The sequence below is a fragment of the Apium graveolens genome, chromosome 3, assembly GCF_009905375.1.
Source record: "Apium graveolens cultivar Ventura chromosome 3, ASM990537v1, whole genome shotgun sequence".
Lineage (NCBI taxonomy): Eukaryota > Viridiplantae > Streptophyta > Magnoliopsida > Apiales > Apiaceae > Apium > Apium graveolens.
The window spans coordinates 5,255,242-5,275,734 of record NC_133649.1 but is presented as its reverse complement, the minus strand read 5'-3'; positions in this window follow the sequence as shown (position 1 = coordinate 5,275,734).

Sequence of the window (20,493 nt, the reverse complement as noted above, 5' to 3'; positions counted from 1 at the left end):
TGAGCTTGATTTTGCGGGACCTTGCAGTGCTCATATGCCTATAATTATCGAAATTCAAGATTCCTGCTATTTCCGCTGCAATGGTTTTATTGTCTGTGAGTTGTTCTTTATCACTTTTAGTGATTATTAATGGTAGTTTGTGGCTAATCAGGGAAGAAATATACTTTTTTATACTCAATGTTTGTTATAAGAACTTGTATTGTCTTATTGAGATAATAGAACTTTAAATTTAGTTTAGGAGAGTTGATGATATTTTTTTAATGTTGCTTAAAAATTTATCCTGGGTTTATAAAGAGTTTTGTCTTTTTGAAACATGTCTTCTATAAAGATAATTAGAGTTTGAACGAATACAATTAAATCAGTAGATTGTTCTTGATTTTATTGGGGTAATGTTGTTGTTGTTTATGAGGTAGTAATATGTACTATTAAGATTATGTTTACTAGTGTATATCATGATATTTTTAGACATTCTTTTATTCATTTTAAGTATATTTTAGTTTGAAAATATATTTGAAGAAATTTATGATCAAGTAGTAATTGTTTAATTACTATATTTAATTTGATTACTATAATTTAATTTTAAGTACCATATGAAGTAATATGAAGTATGAGTAGTTTTTTTCTTTTATTAAAAAGTATGTGATTGTGGGTTTTTTAATTATATGTAGATCTTACTGAGTGTCAAAAATTAAGTTCACGTGTCATTCTTGTCATTAGCACTGCTTATGTCTTGTACAGTCATGACTGCTCTTGTTGTTGTTGTACATTGTTCCTGTAAGTTTTCCTGGACTTAAAGGACCTGAAATTCCAGGGGCACGACTTAAGCGTGAAGGTTTGGCTGCAAACCACCGTGTTGTTTTGGTACTTGGTGTGAGTAATATGTGTATCATGTTCAAATATAACGTAACAGGCTAACAAACTAAGGACCCAAACATATTAAATCAAACTATCAAAGCCCGAAATAGCAAGGCTAAGATAAAATCCAGTTTACAGCCAAACCAATCTATTATGTGTCAATATATATAACAAAATAACAGGGTTGATCCCCTTAAATTTTCGTGTGATGTTTTTTTTAGTTCACGGTTTCTGTTCCTGATGCATGTATACATTTACTCTCTCGTCAATTGCTTTGAAAGAATAGAATTGAAAGTTTGATTGTTTAAATGTCATTGTTCATGTAAGCTGAATATAAGCTTTTTAATTTGCATAGCACATACATAAACTAACACAAATATTTTTTTTTCTGATGATTGTTCAGGAAGGGCAATCACTTATCATCAGAGGACTTTTTCCTATGCTTTCCTATCCCCGTCATTCTGTAAGTTCTTATTCTCTACTTTATCTTCATGTACAAACACATACAGATTAATGTTTGAATCATTTCTTGAAAAAACTAATATTTTAACTTTTACTAAAATCTAGCCAATGCTAGAGAAACTAATTGAGGTGAGAAATAACTTATAAGATATAGTCAAAACAGAAAAACAACCGCTAATAAATTAATAATGGTGATTTAAGATGTGGGGGTGCTTATTAATGGCTGTAATTTCTTCCATAACCTTAAGATTAATTTAAAAATGTGATTTTGTTAATGTTATATATGTATCAGCTCCGGAGAACAGACATTGAGTCCCCTCTCCCTACAATCGGTTTATTAAGTGAGTATCGATCAGACCGACATTGTCAGTATAAATGCATACATAAATATATATGTATGTGATATTATATGTGGGTGTGAATATGCAGGGATGAAATTCAACGAATCAAAGCAGTAAATCCAGATATCACCACAGAGAAGCATTTAGTGTTGCGGCTAAATGTAAGTATCCCCTTGTTATAAATGAACATCAGGGTTCCGACTTTTTGATACAATGATTAGGCTAATATGAAAAAAGAAATCTCTATTTTTTACCAATTTCACTTCATCAGTGGGCATATTTTCCACACATCCATTTTGGTTTCATGACTGCTGATCAAACTACTGCCAAGAAGATCTTGAGTTTTTGGTTGTGTTGAACATTGCAACCTTTATATTATTATTTTTAGCTTGGAGAGCAATGTCGGTTTAGAATAGTGATAATATTTACTATTTGCCAATTACTGCAACTTTCTGATGATGGTTGATTGAAATTTAAGTTTAAGAACAGACTTAATTCTTTATGATTGAGTTTCTGTTTCTGGAATTTGAGCCACCTATACTTGTTCATCCCAAGGTAGACCCAAAAACAATAGCTTAAGTTATTCTGGGGGGAGGTGCTGGAATTTGTCTGTTTCCAGTGACTAGCAGAAGAGCTAAACCTGCTGTAAGTGATTATTTCATGTGTGTTTGTGAAATAGTTTTCCCTGTGGTTGCTTATTATACATTGAGTTTCTTTTAGGAAGTATGTAATATTTGAAATACAGAAATCGTATCACATAGAAGTAATTATGAAGATTTTATGTAATGTTTGTTGAGGTAGCAGAGAGTTATGAAGATTTTGTAGCTAGCCTTCCTGAAGATGAGTGTCGGTTATGCCGTTTATGACTATGATTTTGTGACCTTAGAGAATTGCCACAAGAGCAGAATTTTCTTCATTTCATGGTAAGTACAAAATACAAGGTCTTAATTTTGCTTTATTTGTATTCCATTTCTTTAAGTTCATTTATTTCTAATGTGTATATGGTTGCAAAGGTGTCCTAATACTGTAAAAGGTAAGGAGCAAAATGATCTAAGCAAGCTCTAAGGACAGATTCAAGAGGGAACTCGATGGCATCCAGTTTAAGTTGCAAGCCACTAATCCAATGGGACTTGATGTTTTCAATAGCTGAGCCAATTAAAATGTATAGAGAATCTTTAAGTTATACATGTAATTCTTGTAGAGAATCTTTGTATTGTAAATTTAATTTCAATTGTGAAATAACAATTGGATAATCATAATACCATTTTATTTTAAAATTGGTTTATTTCAAACAATGAAATTAATTTTGTAAACAGTTGTGTGAAAGTCACTTAAAATATGATGGAAACCGTTGTATGTCTCACTGCACATATATTTTTTTTTAAAACTGTTGTCTTTTAATATTCTTTGCAATGGTTTAAATCTTTTACTCCATTATCTTTTAAAAAAATATTCATAAAATAAGCTTATAAACGGTTGTTTATGACAATATCGAATAAGTTAACAACAATGGTTTTTCTACAAAACCATTGTTGTTAAGTTAGATAGACAATAGTTTAATAAAGAAACAGTTGTTTTAAAAAAGTTCCAACAATGGTAAATATAGAGTACCCGTTGTGCCTTCTTGATTGTAACCACTACTAAAAAAGGTTGTGTAATTTCTCTTATTACAAGGGTTAAAACAACCGTTGTCTGGTATTCTATCACACGAGTGTTGGATAGACAACGGAAACTATACATGTCACACAACGGTGCAAAACTGTTGTATGATTGCAAATATGTTGTAGTATGTTCATGGCCTTTTTATCTTTCCTGACTTGTTCAATGTCAGGATCGGACCAATCATGCCTTGGCTTTGGAACAGATGGCTCGTTTCCTGTAGCAACTCTCATTGGAACATGAGGGCCTCTTTCTGTGCAGTCCACATAGGCCTCATCTTGAGAAAGCATATGAAGATGCATCTTTACCTTTCAATGATGGTTATTATCTTTATCAAGAAAAGGAATCTTGACTCCAACATCTTTCTTGTTCATCTTGCTGAACTATTTTGATCTTTAAACTCTTTGTAGATTAAGAGCTTGCTCTGATACCAATTGTTAGTCCCTTAACAATATAGCAAGAATTACAGAAGGGGGGTTGAATGGAATTCTTGAACTTTTTTCTTGAAATAAAAATGTTCAACTCGATTATAGATATATTTTTTTTGATTGGCACAATGCGGAATGTAAACTTAAATGAATCAAAACATAAGTAATTAAAAAGAAGAGTCTTTAAAAAACTTTCTGGTGGATTTAAACAATTCCACCAGAGATATATATAATATATCGAGAGGACTCTGTGTGCAGAAATGCTCACAGCTGCTTACAAATGGAACTGTTGAGAATACAGGAAATGCTAAAGATTATGCTTACAAAGATTTCTCTGTTTTTGTGTTTCTCAGCTATCTCGGTTATTTTTCTATTTGCTACTCTCTTGGTTTATATAATACCAAGATTACAAAGTCAAAAAGACTGAACAAATATAAAATCTAACAGTCTTAATCTTTGCTGCTTTTCGTCCTCTATTACCCAGTCAATGGGCTTCCACAATGTGTTTGTATACAATTCGACGGCTGTGTGTCAGCTTTCACTGTTCAACTGCTGTTTGAATTCTTGATATGATCATCCGTCGACTTTCAGATCATCTGTCGATGACTTAATTGATCATCCGTCGACTGCTATGTTAAACATCCGTTGATAGTCATTTGATCATCCGTCAAAGGCTTTGTTAATCATCCGCCGGTAGCTTTTTTGGCACTTGACTTCATTTCACTTATACAGAATTACAAGACATTACTTATGTACAATTAATCAACCTATTCTGCATATCTAGTTAAAGTCAACATGACTTATATGCTACTACAGATTCTATACAAAGGTGCATACATCACTGTGCTACAAACTTATTATTACATAAGCTACTCACTCGATGGATAATAAATTAATCATCCGTCGGGACTACAATGAGTTATCTGTCGGGACTATAATTCTTATCCGTCGAGTGCTACATTATTTCACTAAGTAAAATCTACTTAGATGTTTTGTTTAAGTGATCATCAAGTACACAACATATTCACAACAGTAACCTTATTACATTATCTTCTCAAAGAAAACCCTAATAATAACTCCTTTCGTTAACCATTTATCTTACTAAATGTTATATTTAGATATGATATGTAACTATGAACTACGCTAAACCAGGCTCTTAGTGACTGTTCGCACAAAAACACGCAAGCATACACGGTCACAAGTAGTATAAGATTAAGTTTAGTTTGTTCCCACAAAGACTGGCTAAATTCAGAATGTTCACTTATGCAACAATGAGTGATTATTATTCACTTCTAAGTCAAGTATCAAGTTGAATTTGATTATCTAATTATATGAACTAAAAGTAATTATGCTAGAATGAATTAACTAAGAGATTAAAATCAAGTTACTTATGTGAAATAAACCATGGGATTCCAACTTCATTAAATACTTCATTCAGAGTTTATGCCTTCAATCGTAGTATGTTACGGTTATGATAACTAATCAGCCAACACAAAATTGGTACACGCTATCTTTCGATATACGTATACCCTACCACTCAGCATCCACAAATTAGATAGAAGCTGGAAGTCACCAATTATGTTTCGACCCTATATGTCTATAAGATCTGAAAACATAACATGTTAGTTCATAATCGAACGGCTCGTCATCATGGGTGTAATATCTGGGATATATCGTGTAATTATTTTTGCTAATAAATAAATATTATGTACATTCAGTATTTATTCTGTGAATTAATTGTTAAGTGGTATATGTGTTTGGATATTTAAAAATAATATAAATTGAGTATTTTAATTTTTATATGTCCAAAATAAAATATAGATAATTGTTATATCTTCCTGTTTATTTTTATGATGATTTATGGTTTTATAGGAAATTTAGGGATTTAATAAATTCTTTTTCCGAGTATTTATAAACTATTTTATATAATCGGGGACCATCTGACGTCACCCATTTTTACGTTTTTATAACCCGAAACTCTTCCGAGAACTCCTTCATAACCTAATTACAATATTCTAAGCATTTTCCATGTTTTGACTTTTTCGATCCGGTGTAAGGTTTGCCCTGTGCGGGTCCTGGCGCAATATTTTCGATACAAAATTCGTTTCGGTAAATCAATAAAACTCGTATTTTCGATAAACGGGATCTTTTTATTAAACTATTATAATTATCACCTCGTAATACATGTAACCGGGCGCTGAGACCAAGATCGCAGTACAAATTGTACATATTTGGATAAATATCTCGAAAACCGGTACCGTTTGGATCTGTTTTTATAAATAAGCGTACTATTTTATAACCGGAATGATTCAATGGGGTATTAATTTTCCGTAAATATAAATAGCCCTTATCGTAATTTATTTCGTACAGAAAATCATTTGCAATCAGTAAAATCTATATAAAACAGAGAAAATACTATATTTATAAACCGTTCTTCGTAATCAAACCTAAATCCGGAGGCGTTATCGATATCGGATTGAGGCGTGCATATACTCGAATCGAAGCCTGGGAAATATCTTATCTGTTTCAGCCATCAGTTTCAACCCAAAATCAAAGGTTAATTTCCTATAAACTGATTTATATCCGAATTTTTAAGAATTATAATTAGGGTTTTGAGTTCGAGCAATTGTTTGTATGATTTGATGATTGCATGTTGAAGATCTTTTCTTCCTGATCATTTTGGTATACTATATGCTTGATTTGGAGTTCAATAACATGTTCAAATTAGGGTTTGATTCTCGAATTAAATGGACTCACGTAACATACATAACAATTATGCAAACAATCATGACCTCTATGAACAATAATGCAAGACTATAAATGAACTACCACTACACATGCAATATGATTCCTATATGAACACGACTCTACTACTACTAATTCTTAAATTACCACCCCAAACTGAAAATATTCAATGAGCCCATTGAAGGCAATAATATGGATAGAAAGAGCATACCTAGATTTTGGCAGGATCACCCTCTTCTGGTAGAGAATCGGGTGAAGGATACACCATGTTAGCTCTAAAAACTGGCCAATCCCTGCATCCAGCGATTTAAGAATTTCTTTCCTCACAACCTCTTTCATGATATGATTAAGTCTTCTCTGATGTTCAATAGTAGGTTTACTTCCTTCCTCAAGCAGAATTTTATGTCTACAATAAGAAGGGCTGATTACCTTGATATCTGCTATAGTCCATCAGATTGCTGATTTAAACTCTCTCAGAATTTGCAAAACCTTGTCTACATCACTACCTGACAGGTAAGACGGAATAATAACAGGTAATGTACATGCGTCACCTAAAAGTGCATACCTCAAGTGATCCGACAGTGGTTTGAGCTTAAATATGGGAGCTTCTTCAATAGATAGTTTAAGACGCTCCTGAGAATTTTTTAGCTCTCCTAATCAAAGAGAATCGACTGGCATATCCAACTTCCTCCTAGGACAGCGTAAGATGGTTAAAATGACACTACAAATCATGAATGTCAAAACATCCATAAACGTATGCCAGCATGGCAAGTTCTAAACCTCTATATCCACTTTTGTATTCAACAAAGATTAATAATACAACTTAGATGTTAGTTACGCATCCAAGAAGATTAAGCACAACCATACAAGGAAATCAATAATTCATCACACACTGAAAACTTTAAGGCAGTCAACTGCTAAACTCCATAAATAAATCAATTAAAATCCCATAATAACGATTAGTTCATAATCGAACGGCTTGTCATCATGGGTTCCAATGATGATAGTAAAAAGGTTCTTAATACTAAAAAAAAATTTAAAGTATTAGGGTTTAGAAAACAAATCCAAACCGAGCATCGTAAGTATCGTCTAATTAGAAGAATACAAAAATAAGATGTAGAACTAGATCTTATTCTTCTTAGCCATCTTGTGCTCTCTGCTTTAGGTTTTCCCCAGAGTTCTATCCCCTTTCTGATTGATATCTTCCTGTATTTATACGTTCCAGGTAACTTGACCGCATAAAACTTCCAAAATAGAATTAAAATATCCTAGCAGCACGGGCGCGCTGAGTGTCTGTCCAGGGCAGCGCGGGCGTGCAAAGGTAGAGGGCGGTCGCGCTTGCCTTCTGCCAAAGAAATTCTGTTTTCTTTGTTTTTTGCTCTTCTCCTCTTCACAGTTTTTGCCCTTCCTTTTCTGAAATCATACTGCCATAGAAGCTTAAAAAACTCCATTCTTGCCTCCAGTTATAGCTCTACAAAGACTCAACAAAAATGCATCAAAAACACCACATACTTGAGGTCAAGTTATCAACTTAAGCCGATATGAAGCGTTCTAAATGGATATAAAATCCACTTATCAGTGACTCCTCAAATAAGTAAGGGTCTCCCTTCTTTCTTTATTTTGAAGACTCACAACCCACTCTTAACTTATATTTTTTAATAAAATTATCTTTCCATTTTCCTTCTCTCATATATTTTTTATGTACTTTTATAACTTCAATGTACTTTTATTTATAAAATAATAAATAAAGAGTTGGTTTAAATATTATTGTCAGAGATGAACCTTCTTTATCTTATTAAGAGCTAATTTTTTATAATGTTTATAAAGAGTGTACTAAGAGTCTGTTGGAGATACTCTTAGGAGTTCTAAACTATATGTTTACTTTGTGTTTTGTTTATTTGAATAAGTCAACTTGGTTGACATCTTATTCTTATTAGTAACGATGCGATTAGTACATGAAAGTAATAGTTCATCAGGAGTAGTTTTGGGGAAATAATAAGAAGGGGCTGCTGGTTTGTAGGTGCCACTTTGCTGGTAGTTATATTTAGGTGTAGTAGTTCCTTTTCTTGATGTTACGTAACCTGCTATCCATATACTTCATATATACAAAATCGAGTTTACACTCATCTAAGTTTCCTTCTTTTTTACGCGTTTATATATTTTTAATATTCTTGTAACAGAGCCACAGGCCCGTGACCATAAAAATACACACGTAAGTGAAGAAAATGGATTCTAGGAAAAATTAAGAAGGTTCATTTGGTTTCCTCTATCAAATGCTTATTAAAACTAGTTATACGACATCGGCTATGAAGTAGAAACTATTTATGCCAGCACATGAAGTATGGGAAGTAATAGAACCCAATAATTTCAACACTATTTTTGAGGATAAGATTGACAAACAAGCATTACCTGTTATTTACCAGAGGATTCCAGAGGATTTGCTGTTGACACTTGCTGAAAAGAAAATAGTTAAGTAGACGTGGGATGCTATTAGGACATTATGCCTAGGTGCAGAAAGGTGAAGAAGGTAAATGCATACACACTGAAAGGAGAATTTGAATCACTAAACATGAAGGAAATAGAGAAACTGGATCAATTTATATGAAATTGAATGGCTTGATTACAAATATCTGAGCTTTGGGAGAGAAATTTGAGGAGACTTACATGGTGAAAAAAATGTTTTGAGTAGTACCTTTAAAAATTTCTACGAATTGCTTCATCCATTTTACTATTTTGGAACTCGGAGGAGCTATCAGTGGAAGAAGTTACTGGGTCCCTGAAAACTCATGAGAAGACAATTTGGGGAGAGACAAAAGTGAACGAGGGAAATAATATTTTACTGATAAAGAACGACGGGAGAAAACATGAGCAATCAGATGGACTACTCTTGCTTACCAGAGAGGAATGGATAAAAATATCATGCAGGAAAGGATATCGAAGGAGTTATGAAAGTCGTGGAAAAGATGGTGAACGTTGAGGACGTGGCCGAAGCAGAGTGAGGTGCTTTAACTGTGTAGCTCTGACTGCCAAAAACCATGACAAGATAAAAAGAGTAAGTTTGAGGTAAATTAACCCAAATCTAACTTGGATTGTATAATTCTGACTTTATTGTTAATTTTTTAATTTTAGATTTTGTCCAGTTTACTATTGTGCAAAGATGTATGACATATAATTCTATAATTTTATTTTTAAGAATTTCATGAAGCACAGAACTAAAGGGTTTCGCAGAGAAAGTATCATCAACTCTTTGTCCGGGAAGGGTTATATTGGTCTAAAAGATGATCAAGTAAGAACAAAGTGAATACATCAATATTGTCATGGATATTTATATTTTATTTCATTTTGAACAGATCAAGAAAGGAAGGTTGGAGCCAAAACTACAACCTGATAGAGCACTCTTTTTTGAAAAAGGCTCGCAAGGGAAAAAATAGGGAAGAGTTCGGTGAAGACTTGACTGCTGTATGCGACAAAATTTTAAGTCTCATGTACGATTATATTTACATACTAGTAGGGCCATAAGTTATACTGAATATAACTGATTGAAATGACATTATTCCACTAATAAATGAAAAATTAAATGATTTAAATCTTCTTAATTTATATAAATAATTTGCATGATGTAGTTATATATATCCTGCAAATGAAATATATTAATATAAAGGTCTCTATGCCTGATAAACAGATAAATATTAACAAATACCGAAATTTCTTTTGAAAATAACAGAATCTATTATGCAAAATTCAAAATTTCACAGAACACTGTATGTAACAAAATTATTTCAATTTCAACCACAACAAATTGTATTATGCAAAATTATGTTGGAAATCAATTTTAGTTAATTTTATTTCAAGTCAATTGGATGCTTAGTTGGAAAAAAAAGAAGGGTGAAATATAATTTCATGGATGTAATGATGTTCTCACTACAGCTTTGATGAGTCGTGAGCATTGTGGAAGGGTTCATGCTATTGCAGTGTACATACCTCCAAAATTATACTTTAAGTTGCCGATGAAAAAAAGATTTGAATCAAGAAGGAAGAGTTAATGGCACTAAATCGACAAAGAGATGATAAGGCCGAGAAAAAGATGCAGGCTCTTGAGGCCGAGATTGCTCAATAGAAGGAAATGATTGCTTTAGTAATTCCTCTTCACTCTCCAATGCAGTCCGAAAAGGAAAGTCATCAGCCAGCTAAAGGAATTATATGTGATGCTAATGATGATGAGGAATGTCTTCCTATAGTTCCTCAACCTAGGCCTTTCCATTCTACCATTTTGGTAAATTTACCACAAGTTAGTATTTTAATTTTATTAAATAATTTCCTGAATAATTTGGTCCTTTATATAATATAGGGATTGTGGTTATGATGTTTAATTGATTGTATTATTAATGTAAGAAAATCTGAAACATGGGTTGTAGAGTGTATTATAATATTAGCAAATAGGTTACACAATTTGATGTGTTATATTTTTATCGAACCGCAAGTGCATATTGTCTACGGTAGTACAAAGTTGCTAGTGCAGGTCGTATCCATAAGAAGACTAAGCTTTAAGAATTTTAATTTAACTGTTACGAATTATTTCTGAGAGAAGAACGAACATTAAAGGTTTTTAACTAACTACTAATTCAAATAACTAGGTTTTTAATTCAATTAACTAAAGGTCTACGACGGTGTAGGTTCACCATGTTTACACCAAACTAATCATAAAAGTATAGCAATTTAGTGGGACGAGTAATTAAAGTAAAAGTTAATCTTTCCCAAGCATTAACACTTTCAGAAATTCAATGATGCTCCCACTCTCACTTTCAATTCTGCTATCATATGTGTGTCTCTAGTCTGTAAAATCTCCCGGTCTATTTCCCCTATTGTCTGCAGTTTTACATTCCTTTATATTTAACACAAGAAGCTGAATAAAGTTTTGTTAACTTTCCCAGAAACTTGTTTTCCTCGTTTATATATATACAAACACCTATATCTATATATATTGCGTTACAGGCATTTACAGGAGGGCTTCTATAGTTGGTATCAGTGTTGTGGTTTATGGCAGATATCGATGCCCAAGTACATGCCAAGGGGAACAATGATAGAGACAAGCTCAAAGAAGGGGAAGTTGTCTGAACTATCCAATCCTGACAAGCGATAACTATACAGTATTGGTTATAAAAATGAAAGTGTTCATATACCATGGAATTCCAGAGGTTACAATCTTGTCTCTGGCAGATAAAACCACGACTAAGAAAACTTGGGTACCAAAATTAACTTGATTTGATTTTAATGTGTGTAGGGAAACAAAAAGAACCTTTGAGACTTGGATAGTGGTTGCTCAAGGCACATGACTGGAGATTCTACCTTGCTCACTGAGTTCAAGGAGAGAGCTGGCCCAAGTATTACTTTTGGAGATTTCAATAAAGGGTGTACTATGAGATATGACTTAATTTCAAAAGACAATGTCATCATTGAAGAAGTTGCTCTAGTGGATGGACTCAAACATAATATTTTGAGTGTTAGCCAGCTATGTGATAAGGGCAACTTAGTAACATTCAATTCTAGAGCCTGTGTTGTTACAAACAAGAACGATAACAAAGTGGTTCTCACTGGAGTGAGAAAAGGCAATGTGTATTTAGTTGACTTCAACTCATCAAGTGCAAATTATATTACTTATCTTTTCAGCAAAGAAAGTCAAGATGAAAGTTGGCTATGACACAAGAAGCTGTCCCATCTGAACTTCAAAACTATGAATGAATTAGTCAGGAAAGATCTTGCAAGAGGCATTCCTTAAGTTGAGTTCTCAAAGGATGTACAATGTGATGCCTGTCAAAAAGAAAAACAAATCAAGGCATCATTCAAAAGGAATCTTGAATCTACAATGAAGAACCTCTACAACTATTACATATGGATGAGTTTGGACCAGTCAATGTGTTGTCAATCTCAAAGAGAAGATATTGCCTAATGATTGTAGATGATTTCTCAAAGTTCACTTGGACATATTATCATAATCTAAAGACGAAGCTAGTGAAATCATAATCAATTATGTAAGGCAATTCAACAATCATCCTGATCTCAAAGTTAGAAGAATCAGGAGTGATAATGGAACTGAGTTCAAGAATTCTGTTATGAGGTTGTTTTGTAAAGAAAATGGAATCATGCATGAATTTTCAGCAGCTAGAACTCCACAACAAATTGGAGTGGTGGAAAGAAAGAACATATATCTTATTGAAACTGCAAGAAAATTGTTAGAAGAATGAAAGTTACCAACATACTTTTTGGAAGAAGCTATAAATACTGCGTGCTACACTCAAAATATTTCTTTGGTCAATCAAACAAAATGCATGACTCCCTACCAATTATTCAAGAACAAGAAGCCAACACTAAACTTTCTTCATGTCTTTGGCGGCAAATACTATATTCTAAGGAACCAAACTGAGCAATATGGAAGGTTTGATGCCAGAACAGACGAAGGTATTTTTATTGGGTATGTAGTTGAAAAAGCATAAAGAGTCTACAATCTCATAACCAACATTGTTATGGAATCTGTACATGTTATGTTTGATGAAAAGAATATTAAAGGACTGTAAGATGAAGGTTTCCATGAAAGTCCCAAATTTGACAATGTTAAGATGATTTGTGATGATAGTGAAGATGAAAGTGATCAAGAAATAATCTGTAAAGACAATGCAGAAAAGTCAGCAATAAATGAAGCACATAATTCAACATCCGTCGAAAGACCAAGTGCATCATCCGTTGAGAGACAATCTGTGTAACGCCCCCAAATCCGGGGTCAGGGAATTTGGTCGTCACTATGAAACCTCAATCCAAATTAACCTGTTTAATTAATAAACAAACGCCAGCGGAAGATAATTATCATAAATGACCTCAAACTACTCCAAGATCATTTAAAGTTACAGTTCTAGAAACAAGGTATCCAAATTCCACCAATAAATTTTCACTTTCTTTTAAAACTCTTTTCAATAAATTCCAACACACAATTAAACCCACTAGTATTACTTCGACATGAAGTATACTAGGCCCAAATAAAATACATAAATGTAATATAATATAATATAAACAACTTTATACAATAAAACTTACACTAGTTCGCAAACCCTGGACCAATCACCTTCCAAAAGCTTCTTATTTGCTTCCTCGAATTACGCAGCGAAACAACGCAAGCTAATCCTCACTGGAGGTTAAATTTGAAAACAGGCAAGTATGAGCGGAAGAAATGCTCAGCAAGTTCATTATAGTAAATATCGGGTCCTTTTGATATAAAACTGACATCTGCAATAGCGCAGAACATTTAAAAATCATAATTGCTGAATCATAAAATTTTAGTTGAGGAACCCCATAATTGATTCCTTAATTGTATTCAAAACCATTTTGATATTTTTGAGCGAAATGCTTCAGCAATACTTTGAATCTTGACGAGAGCAAAGCTCGTAAAAAAGTATGTACGGAAATATCGTAAACCACAGTAACATGAAACAATGATTATTGAATTGAATCATACACTTTACTCAAAACTGAACTCTTGAAATTAATACTTATTTTGCTGTCATATTAAATTAGATATCAATACGAACTTTGATACTTACAACACCCATACTGAAGTCAACATCAATCATTTATACTAATACCACCTTTGATATTTACCAACAACGTAAGTATCAACATAAATCAGAAACTGAATCAAAACCATGATTCACTTTTAATCCAAAATAGAATCAATACTTTTAATCCAAAACAGAATCAGTTGATAAATCATTTATTCTATGAATATCAAAACAATAAAGAAATTTAGATATCAATTTAAATTGGAACCAATAACATTTTATGTTGTTCCCGATGATCAGTCGCGAAATAACACCGGTATCCCGCAACCATACCGTAAATATAGGTACTAGCCGTATCCCGAAGACATACGGTACCTATAGGGCGCCAGAAAAGGCATAACTAGCCTTGAAAGATATTATAGCTGGACCGATATCTCGATCACCTACGCTGTAACCCATAACCAGTAACCAGTAACCATTCCAATCTTAAAAACCTTTTTATTGAAAAATGAGCTGATTTTTTTGACATCCTAAATAATTTTTTATTCCCCCATTAACTTGGGCAGGAATACTCGCAACAAAATTATCTTTCTCAAAATCCAAAATATTTATAAATCCAATAATTTGATAAGTAAAACATTTAACTATTCTGAACATAGAATAGCAGAGGGTACTTGTATAAACAAAATTATTTAATTCAGCGATATATAAAACATTTATCTATTCTGAACTGAGAATAGGAAAAGCAATACTTGCATGATAAGATTTAAAATAAATATCACTTGAACAATAAGTGATGATAGGGATACTTGCCTTTGGGTTTTAGCAATTAGTCACACTCGCAATGACGCATCTATTCTGACATTCTGTCTCAAAACGTCACCGTCTTTCCTTTCAACACTTCACCGATATTTTGCTCCTGCGATTGCTAGAAGCCAAATATCCAATACCATTCCGTTTCATTCTTTATCCAACACCTTGTCCTGATCAACTCGAGAGATCCCCATCTATAATTAAAATATAGAACTTTAATCATCTAATAGATAAATACTCGACGAGCTACGCGTCAAACCCCTATTAACTACCCATACGATAGCCCACACATAAAGAAAGCAGACAAACACAAGACCATTGACCCACTTACACACATAATTCATATAACACGTAAGTACATAATCCACGTATCACATAATTCATATAACACAGAACTCGGTTCGTCAAAAGGGTCGACTCGGTACGTTTAAAACTAAAATCAGGTCAAAATATGATTTATCGATCAAAAATTTACTCAGAATGATTCGTAAAACAAGCGACCTTTAGAAACAAAAGGATTTGGGTCTCGAAAGTATTTTTAATGAAAGCGAAATGTTTTTCTGAGTCTAGAGGTGTTTGTTTCGTATTAAACGGTCAAACGGTTTATTTATAAAAATATCTTGTCTCAACACGTAATTTGGTTTCGTAAAATTTAAGTATATATCCTCGTTCGACGTCTCCGATAATCATAGGTTACGTTCCTGTATTTTTTTGGAATTAATTTCCCGAAAATCGGGCAGCGTCTCTTTTGTTTATCGGCCTACCCGTCGAACATCCCGACGTCAAAACACAACAACACAATCATTCGCAATCCAACAATCCAATTACTAACTTCAGTCAACAACTTCACTTCGCAATTTCACCAATACTAATTAAATACAATCATTAATCGCTATCATCTGTATTTTTATTTTTTAAACCGTATTTTACAATTTTTATTCGTATTTTGCGTTTTAAATCATATTTTATAATTTAAATCGTATTTTATATTTTTAAATCGTAGGACTTAGAACAACGTCATCACCGTCCACCGTTGGCTCGCCGAAGCTCATCGCCGACGGCGATAAAATTTACGGGTTCCCGTAATATCGGGCGTCCTACATAAATTTCACCGATTAAATAATAATTATTCCCGCACGAAATCTATTTTATATCACGAATGGCAATCATAATTTCCCGTGATTTAATAAAATAATAATAATTAAATTTGAATTCACCAAACCAATACAGCCAACAAAACAACAGGAACATAGCTACAAGCACGCGCGACGCGTGCAGGAGCAACACGATACACGCGGGTCGCCTCACCGAACGAAGCCGACGGCAACCGGAAAATGGAAGGGACATGCGGCTAAAATAGAGGACTAGGCACACAATACTTAACTGATTATATGCATATACACATATATATATATATATTTATTCACAAATCAAACAAGCACAGAACCGAGCACCCAACCGGAATAGAAACAAGAACAGCGGCTGCAAAACCTACCATAATAGGGAGGCCGAGTGAATAAGGAGGGGAGGGAAGAAATATTGGAGAGAAAAGAGAGAGACGAACAAGAGAGAGAGAGAAAGAGAAAAATCGAGAGATAGGGAGAGGCACAGAGCGAGAGATTGAGAGAGATGGAGGGATAAGGAGGAGAGAGACATGAACTTGCAGAAAAATAAACGGGTTGAACCCGGTTTTTACAAACCCTTGCCCCCCTTTTTTTATTGACCAAATAAACCCCGCAATAAAATTTATCTGACCCGCATGTTTGTTATAACGAGCAATTCACGGATAATTAAAACTCGAACCTTAATAAAATGTTTTACATATCACAAATAATTAAAAGTTAATAAAAATAGGATTTTTAAAATTTTAAAATAATTTTTGAAACACAATATATTCCTATTTTTAACGAATAAACGAAACAACACGCAGGTAAAATTTATCCCAAAATTACCAAAATAATTTTAAAATTCTCGGAATATTCCAATATTAATAAAATATAAATTTCGAAATTTTTGAAGAATTCTAGAATTAATTATTGATTTTACGATTAAATGAAATCAGAAAATCATTTAACGATAAATAATCAATAAAATATTGATTTCTAAATTTTATGAACTCCTAAAAATAATAAATAAAATTATAAAACAACAAAAATAATTTTATGAGCAATTTTAGCATTTATGAGAATAGATATTTAATCAAATCATTTTGAAACGAATAAATTCATACAGCTCAATAATTAATTATAAAATTCACAAACAATTGATAACACAGCAACACATAACTGACTGAACCATCACATATTTTATTTATTTAATATTTCGATAATTATATTTACATATCGGATCCGAAAAAAGGTTACTTAGCCGCTAAGTAACTAAGAAGACGATACGAGTTTAATACTAATTTTGGATAATTATAAAAACAAAGACTCTTATAAAATACTTTATACGAAAATGGGGTAATAATATCTCCCTTTTGGGAATACAAATTGTTATCGGACTACAAAATGATTTGCGTATCGAAAATTTCACGCTGGGAGTCATACGGATCAAACCGTACCCCGGATCGAAAAAGTCAAAACACGAAAAGCGTTCAGAATTATCAGATTAGGTTAGGAAGGAGTTTTCGTAAGAGTTTAGGTTTGTAAAAATACAAAAATAATTGAAGTCGGATGATTCCCGGCTTTATAAAATAATTTTGTAATTATTTTGAAAATAAATAATAATTACATAAATCTTTATAAAATCATCTAACAGTCCAAAAATTACCAGAAAAATATCACAATTATCTATATTTTTATTCTGGACAAATAAAATTTAAATACTCAAATAATATCACATATAAACATCCAAACATCAATTCCAATTATCAGCTAATTCACTAAAATTCACATAAAATCACATAAATAATTCCAAATAATCCTAATAATAATATTTGAAAATATGGGATATTACAATCTACCCCCTTATAAGGATTCCGTCCTCGGAATCATCAGAAAAAAAACACTAAGGGATTTCTAACCAACTTTTCATTTCTAAATAAACTCAATTTTCCAGAATGTTGAATAACTCTTGTATTCCTAGTATAATAAAACTTTTACAGAAGTTTCGCTTTGCACCAACTGTTCCATTCACATCCTCTTTTGACCAATTTCTCAATAAGATCGCTTTTACTAATCGTGAGAAAGAAGAATAGAGAGAAAGAAAAGAAAGAGAGAGATAGAGAAAGAAGTAAAGAAACAGATCGACATCGTTATACGCCACTGGTATTATAACCGCATTGTAGTCACTGTTGTCCTTGGTAATTTCATCACATAACCCTGCTTTGACTTGACAAAGATAACTCAGTTTAACCTTAGAGGCAACCTTCGAATATTTGAGATGATAAAATCATGGAATTTTAAAAAGAAAAGGATTTGATATCATAACGGAACTAAAATCTGAATTTGAGAAAAAGTATTGTTGAAATAAGAGAATAACTGAGAGATCAATATGATCAAATGAACTTGGTATTGCATGTCCAAATTAAGACACTATTAAAGGTTGTTAACCTTCATGTATTCACAATACACACAAGTGATGGCGTCCCATCCAACTCCTATCACACAGACAGGTATACCTTGTGTCCCTTATATTTAAGGTTGTTCATCTCAGTCAGAATAAAAGAATATCAAAGGAATTCAAAATTAAATGAATAAAACTGAAAAGATTTCAAAGCTGATATTTCTGAAGGAAATGAAGTCCAGAGAATAAAAATTCTGGCACAAAATGAATAAACTGGTCTTAGGGATTATGTCTTCTAACTGATATTTCTTTTTTAGAGTAATCAAAAGAATTTATAGAAAAAGAAGGTATTTCCAAAGTCTTCATATTTATCTTCTATTTAAACTCTCTAATTGACTCGCCATCTGATTCTAGACACTTCTTCATGTTCCAAGGATATTGATAATCTTCATCGTCGTCAAATCGTAGTAGCCTCGAAAGATTCCACCATAGAAGTTTACAACTTCCCGGAGTTCTATCCAGCTCATCACAACCATCTCGAACGAATGCGCCTATCTTAACTTACTCGTTGGCACTATATCTGATAGTCCAACAGGAACTCGATATGAGCTCAAGCGTCCTCACATAGCTATATACACTCCTAAACACTCTCGTTTCTAGTTTACTATAACCTCGGCTCAGATACCAACCTGTAACGCCCCCAAATCCGGGGTCAGGAGATTTAGTCGTCACTATGAAACCTCAATCCAAATTAACATGTTTAATTAATAAACAAATGCCAGCGGAAGATAATTATCATAAATGACCCCAAACTACTGCAAGATCTTTTAAGGTTACAGTTCTAGAAACAAGGTATCCAAATTCCACTAATAAATTTTCACTTTCTTTTAAAACTCTTTTCAATAAATTCCAACACACAATTAAACCCACTAGTATAACTTCGAAATGATGTATACTAGGCCCAAATAAAATACATAACTGTAATATAATATAATATAAACAACTTTATACAATAAAACTTACACTAGTTCGCAAACCCTGGACCAATCACCTTCCAAAAGCTTCTTCTTTGCTTCCTCGAATTACGCAGCTAAATAGCGCAAGCTAATCACTGGAGGTTAAATTTGAAAACAGGCAAGTATAAGCGGAAGAAATGCTCAGCAAGTTCATTATAGTAAATATCGGGTCATTTTGATATAAAACTGACATCTGCAATAGCGCAGAACATTTAAAAATCATAATTGCTGAATCATAAAATTTTAGTTGAGGAACCCCATAATTGATTCCTTAATTGTATTCAAAACCATTTTGATATTTTTGAGCGAAATGCTTTAGCAATACTTTGAATATTGACGAGAGCAAAGCTCGTAAAATAGTGTTTACGAAAATATCGTAAACCACAGTAACATGAAACAATGATTATTGAATTGAATCATAAACTTTACTAAAAACTAAACTCTTGAAATTAATACTTATTTTGCTGTCATATCAAATTAGAGAGAGGCACAGAGCGAGAGTTTGAGAGAGATGGAGGGATAAGGAGGAGAGATACATGAACTTGCAGAAAAATAAATGGGTTAAACCCGGTTTTTACAAACCCTTGCCCCCCTTTTTTATTGACCAAATAAACCCCGCAATAAAATTTATCTGACCCATATTTTTGTTATAACGAGCAATTCACGGATAATTAAAACTCGAACCTTAATAAAATATTTTATAACATATCACAAATAATTAAAAGTGAATAAAAATAGGATTTTGAAAATTTTAAAATAATTTTTGAAACACAATATATTCCTATTTTTAACGAATAAACAAAACAACACGCAGGTAAAATTTATCCCAAAATTACCAAAATAATTTTAAAATTCTCGGAATATTCCAAAATTAATAAATTATAAATTTCGAAATTTTTGAAGAATTCTAGAATTAATTACTGATTTTACGATTAAATAAAATCAAAAAATCATTTAACGATAAATAATCAATAAAATATTGATTTTTAAATTTTATAAACTCCTAAAAATAATAAATAAAATTATAAAATAACAAAAATAATTTTATGAGCAATTTTAGCATTTATGAGAATAGATATTCAATCAAATCATTTTGAAATGAATTAAATTCATACAGCTC